Source organism: Octopus sinensis, linkage group LG4 (assembly GCF_006345805.1).
Source record: "Octopus sinensis linkage group LG4, ASM634580v1, whole genome shotgun sequence".
Classification (NCBI taxonomy): Eukaryota; Metazoa; Mollusca; class Cephalopoda; order Octopoda; family Octopodidae; genus Octopus; species Octopus sinensis.
This window is the reverse complement of record NC_043000.1, coordinates 122745134-122771099: the sequence shown is the minus strand read 5'-3', so window position 1 is coordinate 122771099 and position 25966 is coordinate 122745134. Positions and strand designations below refer to the sequence as shown.

Below are 25966 nucleotides of genomic sequence, written 5' to 3'. Positions count from 1 at the left end.
GTCGTCGTCGTCATCATCATCATCATCATCATCATCATCATCATCATCATCATCATCATCATCATCATCATCATCATCATCGTCGTCGTCGTCGTCGTCATTGTCATCACCGCCATCATCTACCTTCTTTCAAGAGAAATCGTTCACCCATATCTTTATTTATAGTTTTAATCATTTATAATAATAATAATAATAATAATAATATAATAATAATAATAATAATAATAATAATAATAACATCACTTTGTACAAAAGGTTGGTTGGTTGGTTGGTTTGGCACAGGAAGCGAAAAACAGTGAATGGCAGAGACGAGCCTAAAATGACTTCGTCGCTAAACTGTACAGCATTCGTGGTTCGTGTGAAAGTTGTTTCTATGAACTTAGTTAAGAAGCAGTGCGTCTTCAATTGATTGCTGTCGTCTTACCACTTATCACCACAGCTGCCTCACACACACACACACACACATACACACACACGTGCACGCATGCACACACACACACACACATATACACGCTCAAACGAACACATACCCACAATCCGTCCTCCACTCAAGACTTAACCTTTTAACTGACATTTATCTCGAATCTGCCATACCACCCATCCTTTCCTCAGATTCTCATCAATGCCCGCGTACAAACACACACACAGACACGCACACGCACACACACACATACATACACACACACACCAACACACCACACACACACACACACACACATTTACACAAAAACATACAGGTCCATTCAGAAACACGTGATCGCCAACACACATACCAGCGTCCATCTTGTCTGCTTGTCTTTAGTAAACGGCGCTGTTATGTTGACGATGATGGTGGTAATGATGATGGTGTTCTTGCTCCTGCTGCTACTGCTGCTGCTGCTGCTGCTGCTGATGATGATGATGATGATGATGATGGTGTTGATGGTGCCTTATTGCAAACATCTCTGGTAATTGCTAGCTCTTATTATTTTCCACTTAACGTGTTCAGGTGTAATCGTGTTATTCCGTTTCTGTAGCTTGTCCCACGCACGCACACACGCGCACACACATACTCACACAAAGCCACAACACATGCATACACACACGCGCACACACACACATAGACACGCACAAAAACACACACACAATCACAACACGCACACACGCACGCAGAAACATACACACATACGCACACACAGACACACACATACGCACACACAGACACACACATACGCACACACAGACACACATATACGCACACACAGACACACACACTCACACACACACACACATACACACACAACACACACATCAACACTCGCCAACACACATCATACACATATACGTGTGTGAGTAGTATGTGGAAGCACTCCGTCGGTTACGACGACAAGGGTTCCGGTTGATCCGAATCAACGGAACAGCCTGCTCGTGAAATTAACGTGTAAGTGGCTGAGCACTCCACAGACACGTGTACCCTTAACGTAGTTCTCAGGGATATTCAGCGTGACACAGAGAGTGCCAAGGCCGGCCCTTTGAAATACAGGTACAACAGAAACAGGAAGTAAGAGTGAGAGAAAGTTGTGGTGAAAGAGTACAGCAGGAATCACCACCATCCCCTGCCGGAGCCTCATGGAGCTTTTAGGTGTTTTCGCTCAATAAACACTCACAACGCCCGGTCTGGGAATCGAAACCGCGATCCTATGACCGCGAGTCCGCTGCCCTAACCACTGGGCCATTGCGCTTCCACGTGTGAGTAGTATATACATGGGTGTGCACAAATTCCACCAAGCAGTATAAAAAAATTATCTCCCTTTGTTACCTCTCTCTTTGGGCACCCAACGTATATACTGCTTTTACTTGCGTCAGTTATTGGACAGCAGCTATGATGAGCACTTCCTTGAAGAGTTTTAGCCAAACACATCAACCCTACTACCTACTTTTAAGTATGGTTCTTATTCTAGCAGTGTTTGTTTTCGAACTACTATATATATATATATATGTATATATATATATATGTATATATTTCTTTATTGCCCACAGGGATCTAAACACAGAGGGGACAAACAAAGTGATTAAGTCGATTAGATCGACCCCAGATCGTAACTGGTACTTATTTAATTGACCCTGAAAGGATGAAAGGCGAAGTCAAGCTCGGCGGAATGTGAACTCAAAACGTAACGGCAGACGAAATACCTATTTTACTGCCCACAAGGGGCTAAACACAGAGGGGACAAACAAGGACATATGCATTCATGGAGAAGAACGACATTTTCCCCATTGAACAAAAAGGGTGCCGCCGAGGCTCATACGGATGCAAAGATCAACTGCTAATTAATCGTATGATCCTTGAGAACTGTCACAACAAGCGCAGAAATTTCAGCTCCGAATGGATTGACTATGAAAAGTCCTTCGACAGTATACCGCATTCATGGATCTTGAAATCGCTGGACATCTTCAAAATTTCCCCTATGATTTCAAGCTTCCTGAAGCATAATATGTCGTTGTGGAATACGAATCTCCAATTATACCACTCTAATGGAGTACTTGCCTCAGAGAATATAAACATCAACTGTGGCATTTTTCAAGGTGACTCACTTTCACCTTTAATATTCTGCATAGCCCTAATGCCCCTTACAAGTGAATTAAACAGAACAGGATATGGGTATAAAATTTTCAAAAAAAAAAAAGCCATCTATTTTATATGGCTGACTTAAAACTCTCGGCGGAATTTGAACTCAGAACGTAGCGGCAGACGAAATACCGCTAAGCATTTCGCCCGGCGTGCTCGCGATTCTGCCAACTAGTGTGTTTATATGTGTGTTTGTATGTGTGTGTATGTGTGTGTGTGTCTGTAAGTATGTATGCATATATATATACACACGCGCATGCATGTACGCACACACACACACACACACACACACACACATATAATCAATTGAAATAAACGAATAAAGTTGACAGACAGCAAGAAGAATGTACACTCGGAATGTATTAGTTTGACGCTCAGTGTATAAAGAAGGAGTCTGACGTTTCGAGCATAGCTCTTCGTCGGAAAGGAGAAAGAGAAACGTCTGAAGAAGTAAAAGAAATCGCCAACAACACGTGTGTAGTTACATTGTATAGATACATTTATATATGGCGAACAAGGGTGTGGAGTGGAGTGAAAGAGTTTGAAGAGGACAGGATAATGCATGCAAAACTGAAGAGAGATTTCAAGAAGAATGTTACGACCGAGAAGGTGAATCACAATGAACTTTTTGTTTGCACGGTTTGTGACAGACCATGCCTTTCTTTTGCTGGGCTCAAATCTCATTTCCAAACCCATAGAAAACGAACCTCCACCAACTATTCTGCCTATATATCTGTGCACACCTTTCAGAAGGTTTGTAAATCTAACGGAGGCCTCAAAAGACATTTTAAGATCCACAAAGATCATAACTTATCTGCGGCTCTTGGTCGTCCAAATTGGAGGTGCAATCTATGTGGGCTGTCTTTTCAAAACATTGTCTGGTTTTAAAAGCTACATCAGATGCTGTGATGGTTCGAAGGTGTCAGTACAGGAGGTGGTCAAACTCTGCATAATGAGTAGACAACCACCAAGTATGTATGAATGCATGTATGTATGTATGTATGTATGTATGTATGTATGTATGTATGTATGTATGTATGTATGTATGTATGTATGTACGTATGTATGTATATATGTATGTGAGTGAACTCTGTAACCCTTTACTTGACCTTTCCTTCCTTCCTGTCTGTCTTCCTCTTTACCTGTCTCTCTCCTTATTTTTCACCCTTTCTAGTTTCCTTTCCTCTCTCTCTCTCTCTCTCTCTCTCTCACTCCTCCTCATCTCTCTCACTGCTGAGTGGACTACCAACTTTCTTTTGCTCGCAGCTTTCTACAAGTCAACACCGACTTTTTCTTGCGCTCCGAATTTTTCCATCGTCTAGGCTTAAAAAAAAGCCCTTAATGTTGGTTTCATTGTCCTGTTTTTATTCTTTAAGTGTACTGCATTTTTATTTGTATTGCTTTTAGGTCCTGTTCTTGTCACTTTTTTTCTTTCCTTGTTTTACCCCTCTGCATAAGAATTTTATTTAATTCTTTTGCAAGAAGGACTGCTTCGACCGGATCGTGTTCTGTCCTTACCTTCGAAACACGCATTGAGTCGAACCAGGGACAGCTGATGAAGGGGAATATTCCTTGTATTGTTTGTCTTGTACTCTGTTTTTTCGTTGTTAAAAAAAGTCCGTTTCCTAGTTTGTTTTTATGTTTTCGTTTTTCGTTGTGTTCGTTTATTTGTGGTGTCCTTTACTCATATATATAATATCTATATATATATATATTGTATATATATATATATATATATATATATATATATATATATTATATATTATATATATATATATAACGGAAGCTTTATGAAAATAAACAAAAGACGAAGGCAGGTGGAAAACAAACGAACAATTGTATTAGTATGGCGCTCAGGAAATATAAATAAAACAAGTCTTTAACGTTTCGAGCCTACGCTCTTCAACAGAAAGATACACACAGAAAAAAAACACAAAAGAAGGAGAGAAAAAATGCGTGCAGTAGCTAACGAATCAACATGGCGATCTGATTTCGGCCAGAGGTCAAAGATCAAATGAGACGCGAGAGCGAAATAAGGGGAGATAATAGGGTTGAGGGACCAGCTAAAAGTGCGTGGGAGGGGTCTGGATGTGTATGTATAGGGTTGGTGTATGTATTAGTATGTATAAGGGTGTGTGTGTGTGTGTGTGTGTGTATGAGAGAGTATCAGTGCGTGGGATTGGTCTGGACGTGCGTATGTATGGGGTTGGTGTATGTATTAGTATGTATTAGTATGTATTAGTACGTATTGGTATGTATAGGTGTGGTGTGTGTTGTGTGAGAGAGTATAAGTGCGTATGCGGGGTCTGGACGTGTGTATGTATAGGGTTGGTGTAAGTATTAGTATGTACTAGTATGTATTAGTAGTATTATTATATGTATGTATTAGTTGGTGTGTGTATTAGTATGGCACATCATATGTGATGTGATGTGTAAGTCATGTGGTGTAGTGAGGAGAAGAGGGGGAGGGGAGAAGAGGGGGGAGAAGGGGAGGGGAAGAAGAGGGGGAGGGGAGGGTGAAGAGGAGAGGATGGGAGAAGGAAGGGGAGGAGAGGGATGAAGGAGGAAAGAGGGAGAGGGGGAGAGAGAAGGGGAGAGAGGGAGTGAGGGAGCAGAGGGAAGAGGAAGAGGGAGGGAGAAAGAGGGAAGAAGGGGGAAGGGGAGTAGGGGTGAAAGGATGAAGGACTGAAGAAGTGGGGTCGGGGGGGAGAAAGGATAGGTGAGGAGGGGGAGAGGGGGTTAGATGAGGAGGGGGGGGAGAGTTGAGACCAAATGGCGTATAAGAGCGAAGAGAGAAGATTAATAATTCCTGTTCACGGCGCAAACGGGAATCCGGATGGCCTCTGTGTAAGGACAAACCGAACACAGATAGGTGTTGCAAGGAGTGACCGGTGGAGCGGAAATGGCGTGAGACCGGTGTGTCGTTCGCAAGGTGGATGTCACGAAGGTGTTCCGCGAACCGGTCAGCCAAGCGGCGTCCCGTGTTGTCCGATGTACAAGGAATTGCAGAGAGAGCAAGAGATGCAATAGATAATATTGCTGGAGGTGCAGGTGAAGGAGCGGATGATGGGATAGGGTCGATGGTGGGTGCTAGTGAGGCGGGTGGTGTTGGAGAGGTAAGGGCAAGTGCGGCAACGTGGGCGGGAGCAGGGGAACGAGCCGGGTTGGGAGGTAGGGTCAGGGAAGGAGCTATGGACCAAAAGTCTCGAGGTTGTGGGCTCGTTTTGAAAGAGGGGAGGGGTCGGTTAGGGAAGAGGTTTGAAGTGGACGGGTCGGACTGGAGACGACGGAAAGCTCGAAGAATGGTGCGTTGGAGACGTAGGGTCGTGGGGTGGTAAGTGAGGGGAAAAGGGAGGCGGGAGACTACAGGGCGGGTTCGGGGAGAGAGAGCAGATACACGGTCCACGGACCGTGCTCTGGCAAGGGCGGTGTGGATAGTGGTGAGGGGGTATCCACGTAGGTGAAGTGGTGAGCCATACGTTGAGACTGAGTCTCAAAGTCATGGTCGTCACTACAGAGCCTACGTAGACGGAGGAATTGGGAATAGGGGATGGAAAGCTTGGTGTGTGTTCTGGTGGGAGGAAGGAAGTTGAGGTATGAGTGTGAGTCTGTGTGTTGTAGTGAATGGAGGTGGTAAGAGTGGAGTCAAGAATGCTAACCGAAATGTCGAGGAAGGAGACAGAGGTGTTGGAGATAGTGGAAGTGAAGTGGAGGGCTGGATTGGAAAGATTGGACGAAAGAGAGAAGGAATCTAGATGTTCGCGGGAGAGTGAGGTGGCACCGATAATGTCGTCAATATAACGACATATATATATATATATATATTATATATATATATATATATATATATATGCATGTATATATACATATAGATGTAGGTACGTACATATATGTATGTATGTATATATTTTATTTATTAATTATTATATGACTGAGCGCCCTCGCGTCGTTTCGTTTCTATTCTCCAAGTAACTTTTTATATGTATGTATAGACTGATGTGAAGGCGCATGGCTCAGTGGTTAGAGCGTCGAGCTTACGATCGTGAAGTTGTGAGCTCGAATCCCGAACCGGGCTGCGTGTTGTGTTCTTGAGCAAGACACTTTATTTCACATTGCTCCAGTTCACTTAGCTGTAGAAATGAGTTGCGACATCACAGGTGCCAAGCTGTATCTGCTGTTGCCTTTCCTTTGAATAACACTGGTGGCGTGGAGAGGGGAGACCGGTATGCATAAAACAACCTTGCCCGGACTTGTGCCTGGGAGGGTAACTTTCTAGGTCCAATCCCATGGTCTGTGTCGTGACCGAAAAGGCTCTCAGATGTATAGACTGATGAAAAGAATAAGCGGGGTGGGGTGCGATTTGTTCGACTAAAACTCTTCAAGCCAGTTCTCCAGAATGACCGCAGTCCAGTGACTAGATAAAAGATAATGGATAACTGAAAAGATACCTTTGTTTCCTCTGTATATCGAGAAGCATTTATTACGAGTAAGCTGATACTTGGAAATCCTTTTGACTCCTTTGTGTTGCCTTTCATTTATGGAGTTTCTTACTCCTTCGTTATATAAATCATCATCAGTGCTATATGGCGACGTTTCCGTCTCCAATTTCTGCTTTACTTCGGTTATAAAATATTATCGCTAGTATGTTATTGTCCTAGAAGCCATTGGGAGTAATGTTAATATCGTGAATAAATTCTAAATTATTTGTAAATCGAGTTTTATGGTATTGTTGTGTCGCGCTGAGACGAGGAGAAATCAAATTATGAAGACAGCTCTGTAAAGTTCCAGAAAAGGTTTTCCACACCTGATATCTAATGATACTGGGAAAAATACTGCTGAAAATTGCTATTCTGTGATAAATTCAGTTTGAAGAACAGTCTAAAAGAGTAGAGTAGATTTAGAGTCCATCTTATCAATGTGAATCTGGTCTGTTTCAAGGGTTTTTATGTACAGTAACAACATATCATTTAGCTCAGAAGTAGTTTTCGTATAGAGACAAAGGTGGCTCCGTCGTTTAGAAGCTCGCTTTATAATCACGTGGTGTCTAGTTAAATATCACAACGCGGTAGAGGGAAACTGTGTGGAAGCCGTCACACACACACATAAGTATATATATATATATATATATATAGATATATATATATATATGAGTGTGTGTTTATATGTTGTATGTGTCCGTGTGCCTGTTTCTTTGTATATGTGCTCGTGTCCCTTCTCCATAGCGTAACGACTGGTGTTGGTTTGTTTACGTCCATGTAACTTGGCGGTTCGGTAAAAGGGACATAATGGTAGTAAAAGTCTCTTTTCTCTCTCTCGCTTTCTCTTTTGCTCTCTCCCTCTCTCTCTCTCTCACACTCTCTATCTGTGTTTTCCTTTCCTTTTTATCTTTTACTTGTTTCAGTTATTAGACAGCGGTCATGCTGGGGCACCGCCTTACAGAAATTGTAGTCGCTCGACTCGACCCTCGTACTTTTTTAAGCCAGGTACTATTTTTCGATCTTTTTTGTCAAACCGCTAAATTTACAGGGATGTAAACAAGCGAAAAATTGGTGTCAAATGGTGGTGGCGATGGTAACGGGGATGCACATACGATGGGCTTCTTTTAATTTCCGTCTGCCAAATCCACTCACAAGACTTTGGTCGATTCTAAGGCCAGTGTAGAAGACACTTGCTCAAGGTCTCACGCAGCGGGACTAACGCAGAACTAACACAGAACTATGTGGTCCGGAAGCAAACTTCTTACTACGCAGCCACGCTTACGCCTGTTGCCACGCCTGCGCCTGTTGCCACGCCCGCGCCTGTTGCCACGCCCGCACCTGTTACCACGCTTGCACCTGTTGCCACGCCTGCGCCTGTTGTAACGCCCGTGCCTGCTGTCATGCTTACACCTGTACGTGTATATTTTTGCTCGTACATGCGTGCATATGTGTGTTTATGTAAGCGTGCTTTTGCCTCTAGTGCCAAAAAGTGCAGTTGACAAAACAAGTTCATTATCCAGTCAGACATGCTAAAACACCAGCATCGAAACTACCACATTCCACCTTCATTCCATCCCCACAAAAACCAGTCTCTGAATCTTCTCTATGTTGCATGCCTAAAAATTCTCATAACCTCTTGCAACCCTAACTGGTTAGACAATAATTTTTTTCTGAGTAATAACTTATAATGTAGATATACGATAACTCTTGTCTTTAGTTTAGATATTACATTATTGCTGAAGATATTGCACAATAGTTTATATTGCACAATAGTTTCGCTTTTATACCACAACATTAGTATCTATTTCTACCATTTCTTTGCTATCAGTGGTGCATTAAATGTCAGTAATAGTAGTGTTGTTAGTACCAATCGAATTAGTGGTGGTGTTCAAAACCTTAGTGATTATATTAACATTATCTCTTGTTTGTGAATCGGGGATAACAACAGTTTAAAAAGGTGATATTCAGATTCAGCTCAGAAAAGGATCGGAAACAATACTCCAATTTCTGTTCATGCGGATTTAGAGCTAATGTCAGTTATAAGTATGCTTTTAGGTATACCGTAATGAATTCACAATGATTGATGTTCCATCTAGCAGACTCTACGAGCAATTCTACTTCATTTGGTATCCAGTTTATATGAGCCATGCATGGACATGTTGTGTGCGTCTTTGCAAGCTTGTTAGTTGAATTGAAAAATGATTACCGGTAGAGGGAAACGAGAAAATAAATGAAGAGGAAACAAATATGAGATCACTGATCGCTCTATAATGTAACAAATGCGTCGTTACGTTAACGTGTATAGCGATGGCCATGGCTATAATATATTGATTTCTCATTCTGGTACAAGACCGCAGATTTGAGAGGAAATATGTTGAGTTATTAAGTGAATGTTGTTTAGTATAGGGATGGTATTTATTTTATCGACCCTGGAATGATAGAACCCCAAGTTGACCCAGAAAGGATCTCAGGGTATCGAAGGGTGGAAATTAAAAAAGAAAGGAAAAATTTAAGAATTTAGAACGTTGTTCTACATTTTTTTGTCCTCATGTATTACAGTACGTATGACATTGGTATACCGATTTCTATTACTATTCGTGTGCATGTGCGCGTGTGTGTATGTATGTGTAAAAGCGGCGAGCTGGCAGAAACGTTAGCACGCCGGGCGAAATGCTTAGCGGTATTTCGTCTGCCGTTACCTTCTGAGTTCAAATTCCACCGAGGTCGACTTTGCTTTTCATCCTTTCGGGGTCGATAAATTAAGTACCAGTTACGCACTGGGGTCAATATAATCGACTTAATCCGTCTATCTGTCCTTGTTTGTCCCTCCGTGTTTAGCCCCTTGTGGGTAGTAGAGAAATAGGTATTTCGTCTGCCGCTACGTTCTGAGTTCAAATTCCGCCGAGGTCGACTTTGCCTTTCATCCTTTCGGGGTCGATAAAGTAAGTACCAGTTACTCACTGGAGTCGATATAATCGACTTAATCCGTCTGTCTGTCCTTGTTTGTCTCCTCTGTGTTTAGCCCCTTGTGGGTAGTAAAGAAATATGTATGTGTGTATGTGTGTGTATTATACACTTACATATATGCATATATATTTATGTATATATATCAAAGTATGTAGACACACACATACACACATATACGTTAAACGCATACACATATACTCAGAAGCATATAACACTAAAACCGCATATATCCTACATAAATAGGCACAGGAGTGGCTGTGTGGTAAGTAGCTTGCCTACCAACCACATGGTTCCGGGTTCAGACCCACTGCATGGCACCTTGGGTAAGTGTCTTCTAGTAGAGCCTCGGGCCGACCAAAGCCTTGTGAGTGGATTCGGTAGACAGAAACTGAAAGAAGCCCGTTGTGTATATATATATATATATATTTAGATATATATTTATGTGTGTGTGTGTGTGTGTGTTTGTGTGTCTGTGTTTGTCTCCCCAACATCGCTTGACAATCGATGCTGGTGTGTTTACGTCCCCGTAACTTAGCGGTTCGGCAAAATAGACCGATAGAATAAGTACTAGGCTTACAAAGAATGAGTCCTGGGGTAGATTTGCTCGACTAAAGGCGGTGCTCCAGCATGGCCCCTGTCAAATAACTAAAACAAGTGAAAGATTAAAATACACTCACCTGCACACATGCACGTACATATTCACAGATAAACAGACACATACAGATTCCACACATGCACGTGCACGCGCAGACACTAGCATGCAGTACGCATGCATACAGACATGATACATGCAAACATAACGAAGAAGACCAATGCTATTAAAAAATACTAGCATATTTATCTAATCCTGCGAATGCTACCTACGACACTTCATCAAGATAAACGAAATCAATGGACATACAGAGATTTCTGACGTATACGTCAGTATTTTCTTGTGATCTTTCTCCCGCCTTCGTCATTTTTTATCTCCATATCTACATCTTGATCCTGATGAACATGCACGAGTTTTATAACAATGTACGCTGATAATTAAATTTGAACGCCATTGGTTCGGGTTATCATCAGTGTGACATATATTTCCCTTGTTAACTGAGAACTTGTAAAAGAAAAGAAAATGTTGACAAGCATAGTTTTATTTTTTTTTTTGTGATTTATATATTGTATACATTTGCATATATACACATACGACATACATACATATCTGAATTTGTGTGTGTTTGTGTGTATGCGTGTGTATATATATACATACAACATATATACTTCTCTTTCTCTGATTCTCACCACATGTCTCTGTAAATATGTGTGTGGATATATGTGTATGTATGTGTGCGTGCGTATATATATGTATATATATATATATTCATATAGTGTTAAGTATATATACGTTTTATAATGTATATATATACATATACAATATGTTATATATATATAACACACACATATATATATACAATATGTTATATATATATAACAAATATATTATATATGTATATACACGTATATATATGTATGTATGTATGTATACATATGCGTATATATGTAAATATACATACACACATGTCTACTTCTTTTATTCTTGCTCTATTTCTTCCGTTTTCTCTCATTTTCGCTCCCACCCCTCCTTCTCTCTTCACCCCCTCTCTCTCTCTCTGTCACTATATATATATATATATATATATATATATATATATATATATGATCGAATTAATTATATTTATGAACACATATTAATTTATATGAATGCGTCTGTCTCTGAGTCTTATTGAAATATATACTATCAAAAGTACAGCATCAGTAAGCACTAACATTAAAGACATCTGCCTACGGTGATGATAATAACGACAACAACAATAACAATAACAATAACAATAATAATAATAATAATAATAATAACAATAATAATAATAATAATAATAATAATAATAACAATAACAATAACAATAACAATAATAATAATAATAATAATAATAATAATAATAATAATAATAATAATAATAATAATAATAATAATAACAATAATAATAATAATAATAAAATTATAATTATAATCGTCATGAATCATATGTGCCACTATTAATAGCAAGAACCACATGAATATGAACAACACCTGAAAATAAAAAGCAAAACAAAACAGAAACTGCATCAGTCATATATCTCAGAGCCTGTATCATCAATAAGTTGAACTAGCGATGCTACCGATCTTGTTTTGGCTGCTGTTGTTGCTGCCGTTGTTATTGTTGTTTATGACTTAGCTGTTGCACATCTAGTTATGTGTTGCACATTGCAGAGTGCCACAAAAAGCTAGAGAGTTGAGTTAAGTCGGTGGCGGCTTGACGATGAAAAGATAAGACATGTCAGCTAAATCAGTGTTGACTTTGGTCGGAAGAACAGAGAGGAAGGTGAACAATGGCTGCTGCTAGACTAACACAGCTGTCTATTGATTTCAGCAGCTTTTTTTGGATGTGCTGCGTAGCTGGAGGTAGGGTGGGGCGGCTTTCGAAGGTATTGACGGTGGGGGAGCGGTGGTGGTTGGTTGTGTGTTGGTGGTGATAGTGGAGGTGGTTTATGTTGGAGGTAAGGATAGTGGTGGTGGAGGTTGTGCTGGTGGTGGCGATGGTTGTGTTGGTAGTGGTGGTTGCGTTGGTGGAGGTAGTTTGTGTTGGTGGCAGTGACTGTGCTGCTGATGGTGTTTCTTGCTGGTGGTGGTGGTGGTGGTGGTGGCGGTTGTTCTGTTGGTAGTGGTGGTTGTGTTGGTGGTGGTTGTGTTGGTGGTGGTTCTGTTGGTGGTGGTTGTATTGGCGGAGGTTGTTTGTGTTGGTGGCGGTGGCTGTGCTAGTGATGGTGTTTCTTGCTGGTGGTGGCGGTGGTTGTGTTGGTGGTTGTGTTGGTGGTGGTTGTGTTAGCGTAGGTAGTATGTGTTGGTGGCGGTGGCTGTGCCGGTGATGCTGTTTCTTGCTGGTGGTGGCGGTTGTTCTGTGGTAGTGGTGGTTGTGTTGGTGGCGGTGGCTGTATAGTGATGGTGGCGGTGGTTCTGTTGGTAGTGGTGGTTGTGTTGGTGGTGGTTGTGTTGGCGGAGGTAGTTGTGTTGGTGGTGGTGGCTGTGTAGTTGTGTTGGTGGTGGTGGCTGTGCTGGTGATGGTGTTTCCTGCTGGTTGTGGCGGTGGTTCTGTTGGTAGTGGTGGTTATGTTGGTGGTGGTTGTGTTGGCGGAGGTAGTTGTGTTGGTGGTGGTGGCTGTGTAGTTGTGTTGGTGGTGGTGGCTGTGCTGGTGATGGTGTTTCCTGCTGGTTGTGGCGGTGGTTATGTTGGTAGTGGTGGTTGTGTTGGTGGTGGTTGTGTTGGTGGTGGTTGTGTTGGTGGTGGCTGTGTTGGCGGAGGTAGGTTGTGTTGGTGGCGGTGGCTGTGCTGGTGATGGTTGTTTCTTGATGGTGGTGGCGGTGGTGGTTGTGCTGATGGTAGCGGTGACGCTGCTTGTGCTACTGGAAGTAGTAGTGGTGGTAGTGGTGGTGGCGGCGGTTGTGTTATTACTGGTGGTTGTGCTGGTGCTTCATCTGGAGGTGGTCGTGGTTGTGATGATGGTGGTGGTGATGTTGTTGTTGGTGGTTATGTTTGGGGAGATGGTGGTGGTGGTGGTTGTTATTATTTGTCTTGATGGTGGTGACCGCTTTTTTTCGGTGGGATGTAGGTACTCGTAGTAGTAGTAGAGGTAGTAGTAGTAGTAAAGGTAGTAGTAGTAGCAACAACAGCAGCAGTAGTATATTGAAGGTGGTAGGGGTGATGTTTTGTTGGTGTTGGTATTGGTAGTGTTTGTGTTCGTGTGGGTGGTTGTTGTTGGTACTGTGATGATGATGATGATGACAACGACGACGACGACGACGACGATGATGATGTTAGCAGTAGTAGTGATAGTGATTAGTGGTATTGGCGTTTGTTTTTCTAGTGGTGCTGGAATTGTGTGTTGGTGGTAGTAGCAGTGATCGCAGCAGCGAAAGCCATGTTTAGGTTGTCGTTGTTGTTGTTGTTGTTCTTGGTGGTGGTGGTGGTGGTGACGATTCTTGTCGTTGGTGGCGGAGACAGTATAATGTAGGATTGGGAATGAAGTTTAAGGCAACACCTTGCAGGTAGTACTGGTAGTAGTAGTGGTGGTATTGGTGCTGTTTGTACAGGTGGCAGTAATGGTGATGGTAACACTGACGGTAGTAGTAGTGATAGTGATAACTGTATTGGCAGTGGTAGTACTGGTGGTAGTGGTTGTGGTAGCGGTGGTTATGGTTGTAGTAGTAGTAGTGGTGGTGGTGGTATGGTAGTGAAGGTGGTAATACTGGTGGCAGTGGTGGTGGTGTTCGTGGTGGTAGTGGTGGTGGTAGTGGTGGTGGTAGTACTGATGGTAGTGGTTGTGGTGGCAGTTGTTATGGTGCTAGTATTTGTGGTGGTGGTAGTGATCGTGGTAGTGGAGATGGTAGTGGAGGTAGCAGTGGTGGTTGTGCTAATGTTGAAAAAAGGTGCGGGATGAGAAGGCGAGGAGGTGTCATGATGGCAGTCGGGTGGTATGTTGATAGAAGTATATTGATGTAGTGTAGTAGCAGGGGCGAAGATGGAGCTAGTGGTACCAGAGGTAGTGATAGGGTGGTGGCAGAAATGAAGGTGGTAGTGGCGGTGGCAGTTGTGTAAACCGCTGATGGGTGGTGATAGGGTACATGAATTGGGGTTGGCTAGATTTCCATGGCGGGGTGTTAGTTGTGGTGCTAGTAGTAATAGTGGTTGTGGTGGTGGTTGTGTTGATGGAGAAGGTGGAGGTGGTAGTTATGGAAATATGGTTGTATGGGTGCTAATTGAAACTATTGTAGTGGTAAGGTTGGTGTTGTAATCTGGGTGGTAGTGGTGGTGGTGATAGTTGCAGTTGTTGTATGGTGGTAGTTGCTGTGTGGTAGTGACGTGGGTCGCAAAAAAAATATAGGCGTAGGTAGAACAGTTCGGTGGTGTTGGGGATGGAGCAGCGTGGTGGCGCTAGCGATGATGGTAGTGATGAAATATGGGGAATACAACGAAGATGGTGGTGGATATGCTGTGTAAGGAGTGGAGGGGATGGAGATGCGATGAAGAGAATAAATATGCGGTTGTGTTTTGATAAAGGATGGGTGGTAGTTTAGTGGTGGAGATGGTATGATGATGAGGTAGTAGTGTTGAAAAGACGTGGAGTAATAGGGATGATGAAATTGTTAAATTTTTTCTAACCACTTGAATGAAGTTTTTCCAATTTTCACCTGATTATTTTCAATAAATGTTGTTCTCTTATAGTTTCGCATTCTTCTGAACAATATGGCGCTTCTTAAAGGTGGGCTGTGACGTAATACAAAGAGTACGTTAATAATAAAAGATTAAAGAACATGGTTTCTTTCTCTAACATTTTTGCGTAGTTCAATATGTTTCTGACCACTGGCAGAATCGTTAGCACACCGGGCGAAATGCGTAGCGGCATTTCATCTGCCGTTACGTTCTGAGTTCAAATTCCGTCGAGATCGACTTTGCCTTTCATCCTTTCGGGGTCAATAAATTAAGTACCAGTTACGCACTGGGGTCGATATAATCGACTTAATCCGTTATCCAATATATCCATTTATGAACAAGACGTCCAGGTGTAGATTAAGAGAGAGACGTTTCGCTGATATTTCTAGCCGACGGTACAGTCAATTAAAGACTCGGTCGTTGACGCCCTGATTTTGTTTGTAGTTCAATGTGGATGAAAATGGAGATATTTGATGACACCGTCACAGGCATAAGGAAATCTGTCGGGGATGTTTGAGTTATTGGAGGTGAATTGTAGTGGAGAGTAGACTTCGTTGAGGAATGGCATAAATCGGATGATTTCTTCACTAGTGAAAGTTGTTGCGAATTTATTATCACAGATGTAATGTCAGAATAGATCCGAGTTACACCAATGTTTGTTTAATGTAAATACAGTTTCTTCAATCTGGCGTATAAATATATTCGTGCCATCATAGTTTTCATAATACCAACGTTAATCTGAGGTAAAGCTCGCCATGAATATAAGCAGTTTAGAGAGAAGTCATTATCAGGTAGCTAAAGGAAGGTGGTGGTACATCCACGCTCCCATCTATACTGATTATATTCTTTGGTTCGAATATGGAGAAGAAAACGAAGAGATGCTGAAAAGCAGATAGGCAATTATTGTGCAGGATCACAATCTATAAAGTTTCCCATTCTTAACAATTGAGTATAGAAAGGTGAAAAATGGAAAAGAAAAATACAGAGGATTTGAGATGAATGAGGCCCAGAAAATGTTGATATATGGAAATAGGGAGAGAAAAAATTAACTATGTAAGCATTTGGAGATATTTTGGAAACACGGTGAGTAGAATAATCTACATTGGGGGACAATAAAGCGACGAACCAGATTATTATGTTTGAGAATTTGGGGAGTAAGTTGTATATAGTGGCAGAGTGGTGAGTATTCAATATAAGGCTATTGGGCGTGAGAGAATGCAGAGTTAAGGAATAAGTGAATTAACAGAGACTGGATAAAATTTGTAGATTGTTAAAGAAATGTGCAGGCGTGGCTTTGTAGAGGTGCAGGCATAGATGTGTGGTAAGAAGCTGTGAGGTAAGAAAGCGGTGAGTTGGCAGAATCGTTAGCACGCTGGGCGAAATGCGTAGCCGTATTTCGTCTGCCGCTACGTTCCGAGTTCAAATTCCCCCGAGGTAGACTTTGCCTTTCATCCTTTCGGTGTCGATTGAATAAGTACCAGTTACGTACTGGGTCGATGTAATTGACGTTATCCCTTTGTCTGTCCTTGTTTGTCCCCTTGTGGGCAATAAAGAAATAAGAAATTTGTTTCCCAACCACATAGTTCCGGGTTCAGTCCCATTACGTGATACGTTGGGCAAGTGTCTTCTACTATAGCCTTAGGTCGGCCAAGTCCATCAGTGGATTTGATAGGCAGAAACTGAAAGAAGGTCGTCATATATATATATATATATATATATATATATATTATATATATATATAATATATATATATATATATATATATATATATATATATATATATATATATATATATATATATATATATATATGTATATATGTATATATTTATGTGTGCGTGTATTTGTGTCTGTGTTTGTTCCTCCGCCATCGCTTGACAACCGATGTTTGGGTGTTTACGTCCCTGTTACCTAGCGGTTCGGCGAGAGAGAATGATAGAATAAATACTAGGCTTACAAAGAACAAGTCCTAGGGTCGATCTATTCAACTAAAAAAAAACTCATTTAACGCTGTGTTCCAGCATGGCCGCAGTCAAATAACTGAAACAAATAAAAGCGTAAAAGAATAAGATAACTTATATTTTACTGTAAAGTTGGTCGCCGAAGCATCGTAAGACTTTACCGAGGTGTTTTTTCAGCAGACCACCAGAGGGCAGTATTCGTTAAATGAGTTTGATAGAAATGTTTCTTAGAATGAACACACATTCACTTTTGCATGTCATTTACAAAGTTACATAGAATAACCACATACTGGTACGCACTGTCCTGTTCTAAAGAGACGTGTACGCTCATAGTCTGAGTGCACGTATGTCCACACACTTGCCTACAAACACGCATACATCGACTCACTCGTGTCTTCATAAAACCCTGGAACTGTCTTGGCTCAAACAAAAAGCCTCGTCGTTTGGTGAAGTGACAGGCTTCAATTCTGCGAAGAAGTGAAATCTTGAAGAGAAACACACATACACACACACATACACACACACACACACACGTCCGTGCGCAAAACAGAAACACGCATACGTACATACATACACGCACACAAATAAACAAACAGACAGACATTGCAGACAGATACGCTCATACAGACGTGTATCAATATGTGAAAGTGTGCGGCTATGTTGAAAAATGTGATATAATAATTTAATCAACGGTGAAATTAATTGAACGAAAGAGCACGAAAAGAGTAAAATATAAAAGAAATAATAGAAAAAACAAGACAAAACGGCTGTTTACAAAACTACCACATTTAAGGTTTGAATTTGTTTTATATTTGAGTGTATCTTCGGTGGACATCAATCAATTTTTCAATTAAAACTCCTTGGCATTATTAAACGTCACTAAAATTGCAGTTCAGGAAATTATTGACATTTTTACTTCTTTTCCATCTACAAAAGAAAAACTTCGCGTGATTTTGATTCTGAAGCGACCTCCTTAACGGGTATAAAGCAACAGGAGATTTTTCAGATGCTTTAACGTCGCTGTTTATTTTTGAGAGATATATACATGTCAGATGGAGTTCTTTTATTAGCCCAAGGCTAAAAATTCGTGTGAGACTGGTATATCGATTGACTGACTACAGTTAATGCCTGATATTATTTAATTACTTTACCGAAATTGTGAGGAGCAACAGGCAACATCACCATCAACATCAGCGGAAATTTGTAGTGAGAATACAGAATATAAGAACACTACATAGTGCAAAATAGCTTTTAGTTTGTCGTTCTGTTTCCAATATTTTTTAATCTGTTGAAATATGAATACGCATGAAGGTGGCGATCTAGGAGAATCGTTAGCATGCTGGGCAAAGTGTTTAGCAGCATTTTGTCTGTCGTTAGGATCTGAGTTCGAATTCCACCGAGATCGACTTTGCCTTTCATCCTTTCGCAGTCGATAAAATAAGTACGAATTGAACGTTGGGCTCAATGTAATCGACATACCACTCACTCGAACATGCTGGCCTTGTGCAAGAAGTCAATAAATACACACGCACACACACACATTAATGTATATGTGTAGAGTGGTTCTTCTTGGGCAAATGCAGACGTTATTTACAGAGCGCGATACGTGCTGTGCAAAGCTTCTCTTCACTTTAAAGAGCTTCAGACGCAAGCATTGCTCTGTTATGTGCTACATACAATTTTTGGCTGTAGCGGGGAAAGGCAGAACACTCTATGAGAAATTCCCTAATGGAATTAAGGCATGAACCAGTGTTGGTAGTAAACTCATTGAAAATTTGCTGCAAAAGGTGGCCATCATTGTTTCATTTGTGCAGAGCTGAAAACCTGTATCCGTGCTGTTCACATGGGGTTTTTACACACCCCAAATACAAATATGTTTACAGTTTTAGTATTATGTAAAATATACTCATTCGTTTGGTTCAGGATATATCTGTAATCCCTGCTGAGAAGTTTGAAGCCCTTGTAGCTGATTCAGTTTGATTTATATAACAATATAATAAAATAAATTATAAAATTAAGGAAAAAAACTAAAACAATCTTAGCTTCAGATCATATTTATTTTGAAAATACCCGCAGAGTATACCATTTTGTGAAATTTTTAAATATCTATGGTGGATATTAACTTGAAAGAAATAAAAAAGGAATCCCTTCGGTCATGAATGACCATGGGATTGAACCTAGAATGTTACCCTCCTAGGCACAAGTCCGGGCAAGGTTGTTTATGGAAGACCAGCTGTCGCCCGTGCATACCGGCTTCCCTTCTCCACGTCACCAGTGTTATCCAAGGGAAAGGCAAAGGAGCCGATACAGCTGGCACCTGTGACGTCGCAACTCATTTCTACAGCTGAGTGAACTGGAGCAATGTGAAATAAAGTGTCTTGCTCAAGAACACAACACGCAGCCCGGTCCGGGATTCGAAATCACAACCTCAGGATCGTAAGCTCGACGCTCTAACCACTGAGCCATGCACCTTCACTTAAAGAAACAACATAACAGGCAATCTCCGTTCCAATATGTATTAAATCAAAACATGAACTGCGTTAGTCACATGGGATGACGAGACAAAAATTATGTCCACCTCCCGCGACAACTGAGCCGCAACTGCGTCACACCACTTGCAGAACATTTTCACTGAGTCAGAAGAATAGAGGAAGGGAACACAAAACAAAGAAATAAGTTGCCAACTAAAAATTACGATCATTTAAAAAAAATTGGCGGGGCAAGACACTCCATATGATTAACGAAGTGTTAAATATAAATAGTTGCGGCACCAGGAAAAAAAAAATTGATTTTGAAATGAACAGTCAAATCACTGGAGCCATTAGAGTTTCGGTGATAATCTTCGAACCATCTCTTTATTCATTAGGCATCGTATCAACTTGTTCAAATGTAATTGTAGAAGAAACAATATAAACGTTAACAAAACCAGCTTGCTATCCTCTGAACATCACCGTGATATTCTAAACTTACATGGCAAAAGTAACAAGGGAAAGGCCATGACACAGTTTTATAGCACATAACTCTGTAGAATCTTGTCACTGATTAAATGATTTATAGTAATGAGAAGTAATAGAATTATACTCCAGTTATACTAACAGATTTTCAAAGTGTGAAACAGTCATATTATATCTTCTAAGATTACAAACACTTCGGTATTTTAGTCTTTATACAACTACATGATATAAATAACAGAAACGATTATACACGAAATAGGTACAATATGGCGTCTTGTCAACGCCATGGCTATATTGCTGATGCCGTATAGAGGTAAGAATTTGTAGTTGATGATTGATGTTAATTATAAGATTAATATAATCGCAAATTGCGACACTATTAACATAATGGATTACCATCACACCCACCAGGCCCTCAACGACAGTCTTGTTAAATTTAATGTGCTACTTTAATGTGTTACATAGTATTACATCGCAGCTAAAATGGAACTGTTAACACATATAAATAATGGCTCGTCAAGGCGGCGAGCTGGCAAGAACGTTAGCGCGCCGGGCGAAATGTGTAGCTGTATTTCGTCTGCCGTTACGTTCTGAGTTCAATTTCCCTTGAGGTCGACTTTGCCGTTCATCCTTTCGGGGTCGATAAATTAAGTACCAGTTACGCACTGGGGTCGATGAAATCGACTTAATACCTTTCTCTGTCCTTGTTTGTCCCCTCTGTGTTTAGCCTCTTGTGGGTAGTAAAGAAATAGGTATTTCGTCTGCCGCTACGTTCTGAGTTCAAATTCCGTCGAGGTCGACTTTGCCTTTCATCCTTTCGGGGCCGATAAATTAAGTACCAGTTACGCACTGGGGTCGATGAAATAGACTTAATCCGTTTGTCTGTCCTTGTTTGTCCTCTTTATGTTTAGCCCCTTGTGAGCAATGAAGAAATAATATAAATAATGGCTCGTCGGATACGTTGGTTTTGAAATATGTAAGACCATGCGGTAGTTCGGACTGAGACTTTGCTTAAAATTCACTTTGTTGTAATGTCTCTCATTATAAAATAAAGACAAAATGAAAACTGACGTGTTTGTAGTCATTGTGTTACATGTTCTCATAACAAGAAATTTAAATGGCAACTGGCCAATCTCAACGAGCAGAATCACTCCAGTGTGCATGCCTAGTCGCTATTAGCAACTGTCTATCATCTTATTTTTCTTTAGACATTCGCATTCCAGCTGTTTTACAAGGTTCATTTATTTTACAAATTGTGATGATCTTCACTCTGATGGTTCCTGTTTCAGACGTCTCCCAGAAACATGATTGACAACGTAGATATAGTCTACAAGTTTAAGATAATACTTATTGACTTATTTATTTTGTCTATTTTATTTGCAGCTCGCTAGAGAAAGATAAACACACGTTGCTGCATAGAAGACCTCCTGGGCAGAGGGACAGGGATAACCAGAAGACTTCGAAGTAATGTCTGCTTGTATTTTATTCTGACGTTTAATAATTGATAGGGAGTCCATGCTTAGAAAGAAACTTTCTGCAGAAATTAAGTATCAATGAGGAAGTACAACGAGATAGCATGAAGCTTAATAAAAAGAGACTGCGTATTAGTAACAGTCGTAGGAAAAGCAGACGAGTTCTTTTAATGGTCGTAGCTTCGGCCTAGCAACGCATCAACACCCACAACATATTAAATATTCATTTTGATACACTCCAATATTTATGGAAATAAAACAGCAGTGATCATTTCTAATTTCAGAGAGTGACCTAAGTCATCTATAATCTATATATCTGTATTCAGGAAAAAGTTCAAGTAGCGGTCAGGAGACAATAATTTTCTATTTTGTGCGAGAAAGTCACGACCTCTTCATTATCTCTTACCAAACAAAACTACATCAGACTGTTTTCCGGCAAATTGAATTCTTAGGAATCCCAATATGCATATTAAATATTATGCGGGGTTTTTACCAAACCTCTTCAGAATTTATTATATTTTAATTTATATAATTAACTACACACACACACACACACACACACACACACACACACACACACACATGTATATATGCATTTATGTATGTTATATATATATGTATATATATATATATAAACATATATATATAATATGTATGCATTTATATATACACACATATATATATATATATATATATATAATTCCTCGGTAAATTACAGAGAAATCATAGGCCAACGGGTTTAGGGTCTGAAGAAACGCTGTAAGGTTGTTTGTGGGAAACCAGCAGTCGCCCATGCGTACTAGCCTCCTCTTTGTGTGCCACCGATGTTATCCAAGGGAAAGGCAAAGGCCGATACAGCTTGGCACCAGTGACATCGCTACTCATTTCTACAGCTGAGTGAACTAGAGCAAGGCGAAATAAAGTGCCTTGCTTAATAACACAACACGGTCCGGGAATCGAACTCACTACCTGACGCTCTAACCACTAGACCATGAATACAACACAACCTGTGTGTTGAGTGCTACTTACGCTTGTTTGTTCATTCAGTCGTATATACACCTTACATTCATAAATGCATACATAACTGGTACTCCGTCGATTGCGACGCCAACGGTTACGGTTGATCCGATCAATGGAACAGCCTGTTTGTGAAATTAACGTGCAAGTGGCTGAGTACTCCACAGGCACGTCCCCTTAATGTAGTTCTCAGGGAGATTCAGCATGACGCTGAAAGTGACAAGATTCGCTCTTTGAAATACAGGTACATCTTGCTAGCTGAGTGGAATGGAGAAACGTAAAGTAAAGAGTCTTGCTCAAAGACACGACATGTCACCGGGAATGGAACTCGTGACCAAAGTGAAATAGTGGAAATAGAACGACAAGCTAAATGGTGAGGAAAAGCCATTACACATTCTTTATTTTGTCTCCTTGTTTCTTTCTTTATTTTGTCTCCTTGTTTCTTCGGTCACGACACAGACCATGGTATGGCACCTAGAAAGTAACCCTCCCAGGCACAAGTTCGTGCAAGATTGTTTATGGAAGACCAGCAGTTATCCGTGCATACCAGCCTCCCTCCTCCACACCACCAGTGTTATATCCAAGGGAAAGGCAAAGGCCGACACAGCTTGGCAAGAGTGACCTCGCAACACGTTTCTACAGCTGAGTTATCTGGAGCAACGTGAAATAAAGTGTCTTGCTCAAGAACACAACACGCAGACCGGTCCGGGATTCGATCTCACAACTTCACGATCATAAGCTCGACACTCTAACCACTGAACCATGCGCCTTCACACACACACACACACATACACACACACATATATATATATATATATATATATATATAAATATATATATATATATATATATATAATATATATATATATATAACAAAAGACGAAGGCAGGTGGAGTATAAACAAACAAATGTATTAGTATATATATATATATATATATATATATGCGACGTCACAGGTGCCAAGCTGTATCGGCCCTTGCCTTTCCCTTGGACAACATCGGTGACGTGGAGAGGGGAGGCCGGTATGCATGGGCGACTGCTGGTCTTCCATAAAAAAAAAACAACCTTGCCCAGACTTGTGCCTCAGAGGGTAACTCTCTAGGTGCAAACCCATGGTCAGTGTCTGACCGAAGGGGGTCAAGATATATGCATATACACACATACATACATACTCTTATCGTTGTATTGCGTGTTGGCGTCATTTTTGCAGCTGTGATTTTATTTTTGATCTTCTATGTAAATGAAGATATTTCCTTCGTTTTGCTGCTTTTCTTTCTACGAAACGAGAAGATATATTGCGGAACAGTTATTTTAATGAGTTGTATCCATTTATCATCCGATGAGATATATCTGCACCCCTGGATGCTCCTGAACCAGTTGTAAAGTGTCCCACCAATGAGGCATCGATTTTGAAACAATTGTCGTGATTGATAATAAAAATTCTCGTATATTCCATCTTCCGACTTTCATTTACCACCACATGCATATATATATATATATATATATATATATGTGTGTGTGTGTGTGTGTGTGTGGTGTGTGTGTGTGTGGTAGGGTGAGTTGTATATATGATTAAACCTCAGAGGTTATACAACACCAAAATAATTGAGCATCATTATTTCACGATAATATGTAAACAATCCATATTTTATTTGAAGACCAATTTATAAATTATAAAATTATATGTGTATATTTGTGCGTATAGAGATGAATTATGACCAACATTTGGTGCTGGACCGCTTATTGGAAAACAATCGGAGTAACGAAGTACAAACTACCAACGGAGCGTGGCCTGAAATGTTAATTTCTGTGTGATCTCATATCTCATCCGTATATCATCCTCATGATAATTTTTTCAGTAATCAGATTCAATACAATGGCGGCCATCACTAATCTAGCAATTCTGGTGACTACATTTACAGACATTGCTTTCCTGCAGTAAAATACTATAAGAGGAAATACAGAAAACATTTAGACGTTCTGCTGCATCACCAGATCGTAGTCAATATGCTTTGAAATACGGACATAAATATCCAAATCACCAACGAAATGGAATATCTTTATCACAATGATATCCTTACATCATGATATTGGACATGCGTCATTGAGCTCTTCTTTTGTTTAATATCAGGAATATTAATCTTAAATAGGAGGGAACGGCTGTCCTCTTTAAGACAGGTTTGGTACAGCAACTAATTTTCAGGATATTACATTTGTGTGTGTGTGTGTGTGTGTGTGTGTGTGTGTGTGTGTGTGTGTGTGTGTGTGTGAGAGAGAGAGTGGGGTGAGAGCGAAAGAGAGAGCGAGAGAAAGAGAAACAGAGTGTGTGTCTACGTGTGTGTTTTTACTTAATGCTATTATTATGAAGCAAATTTAAGAAAAAGACAACTGGGCATTTAGTAGTTTTGAGTCTCAGTACTAAAGTATAGTAAAATCTAATATAAAATTCGATTCTGTTGGGATTTTAAGTCTTGTCCGATGACATATGTGACGCTGATGTCCTAGTCAAATCAGATCATGTGATATATATGCATGTGTGGGTGAGTGAGTGTGTGCGCCTATGAATGTACTTATTCCACACGCATACACGCAAGCACAGAGAGAGAAGGGGGGAGATATAGAGAGAGGGAGAGAGAGTGGAGAAAGAGTGCGGAGAGAGAGACGGAGAGAGAGGATTGCTTGAGACTCAACAAAACTAATCTAATCTATGTACAGTAATTCGAAAGGCGAATAAAAAATAACGGGTTTCAAATTTTGGCACAAGGCCGAAATTTTAGGGGAGGGGATGAGTCGATTTCATCGACCCGAGTGTTCAACTGGTACTTATTTTATCGACCCCGAAAGGATGAAAGGCAAAGTCGATCTCGGCGGAATTTGAACTCAGAACGTAAAGACAGACGAAATACCTATTTCTTTACTACCCACAAGGGGCTAAACACAGAGAGGACAAACAAACACAGACAAACGGATTAAGTCGATTACATCGACCTCAGTGAAAACTGGTACTTAATTTATCGACCCCGAAAGGATGAAAGGCAAAGTCCACCTCAGCGGAATTTGAACTCAGTACATAACGGCAGACGAAATACGGCTACGCATTTCGCCCGGGCTACTAACGATAATAAAAATAACAAATACAATAAAAAAAATAACACAAAAAGAAAAAAAGACAAAACAATAACACGCTGCTAATCAAGGAAAATCTTGAGCAAATCCACTGGCACC

General features: G+C 40.6%; 1 long non-coding RNA gene across 1 annotated transcript; it reads left to right on the top strand.

Annotated features, from left to right (window-relative positions):
* Positions 1-12245: 12245 nt before the first annotated feature.
* Positions 12246-19683, top strand: LOC118763280. The gene is made up of 3 exons (XR_004999031.1): positions 12246-12256; positions 18351-18355; positions 19440-19683. It is a non-coding gene; the product is annotated as an uncharacterized LOC118763280 (long non-coding RNA).
* The last annotated feature ends 6283 nt before the right edge of the window (positions 19684-25966 follow it).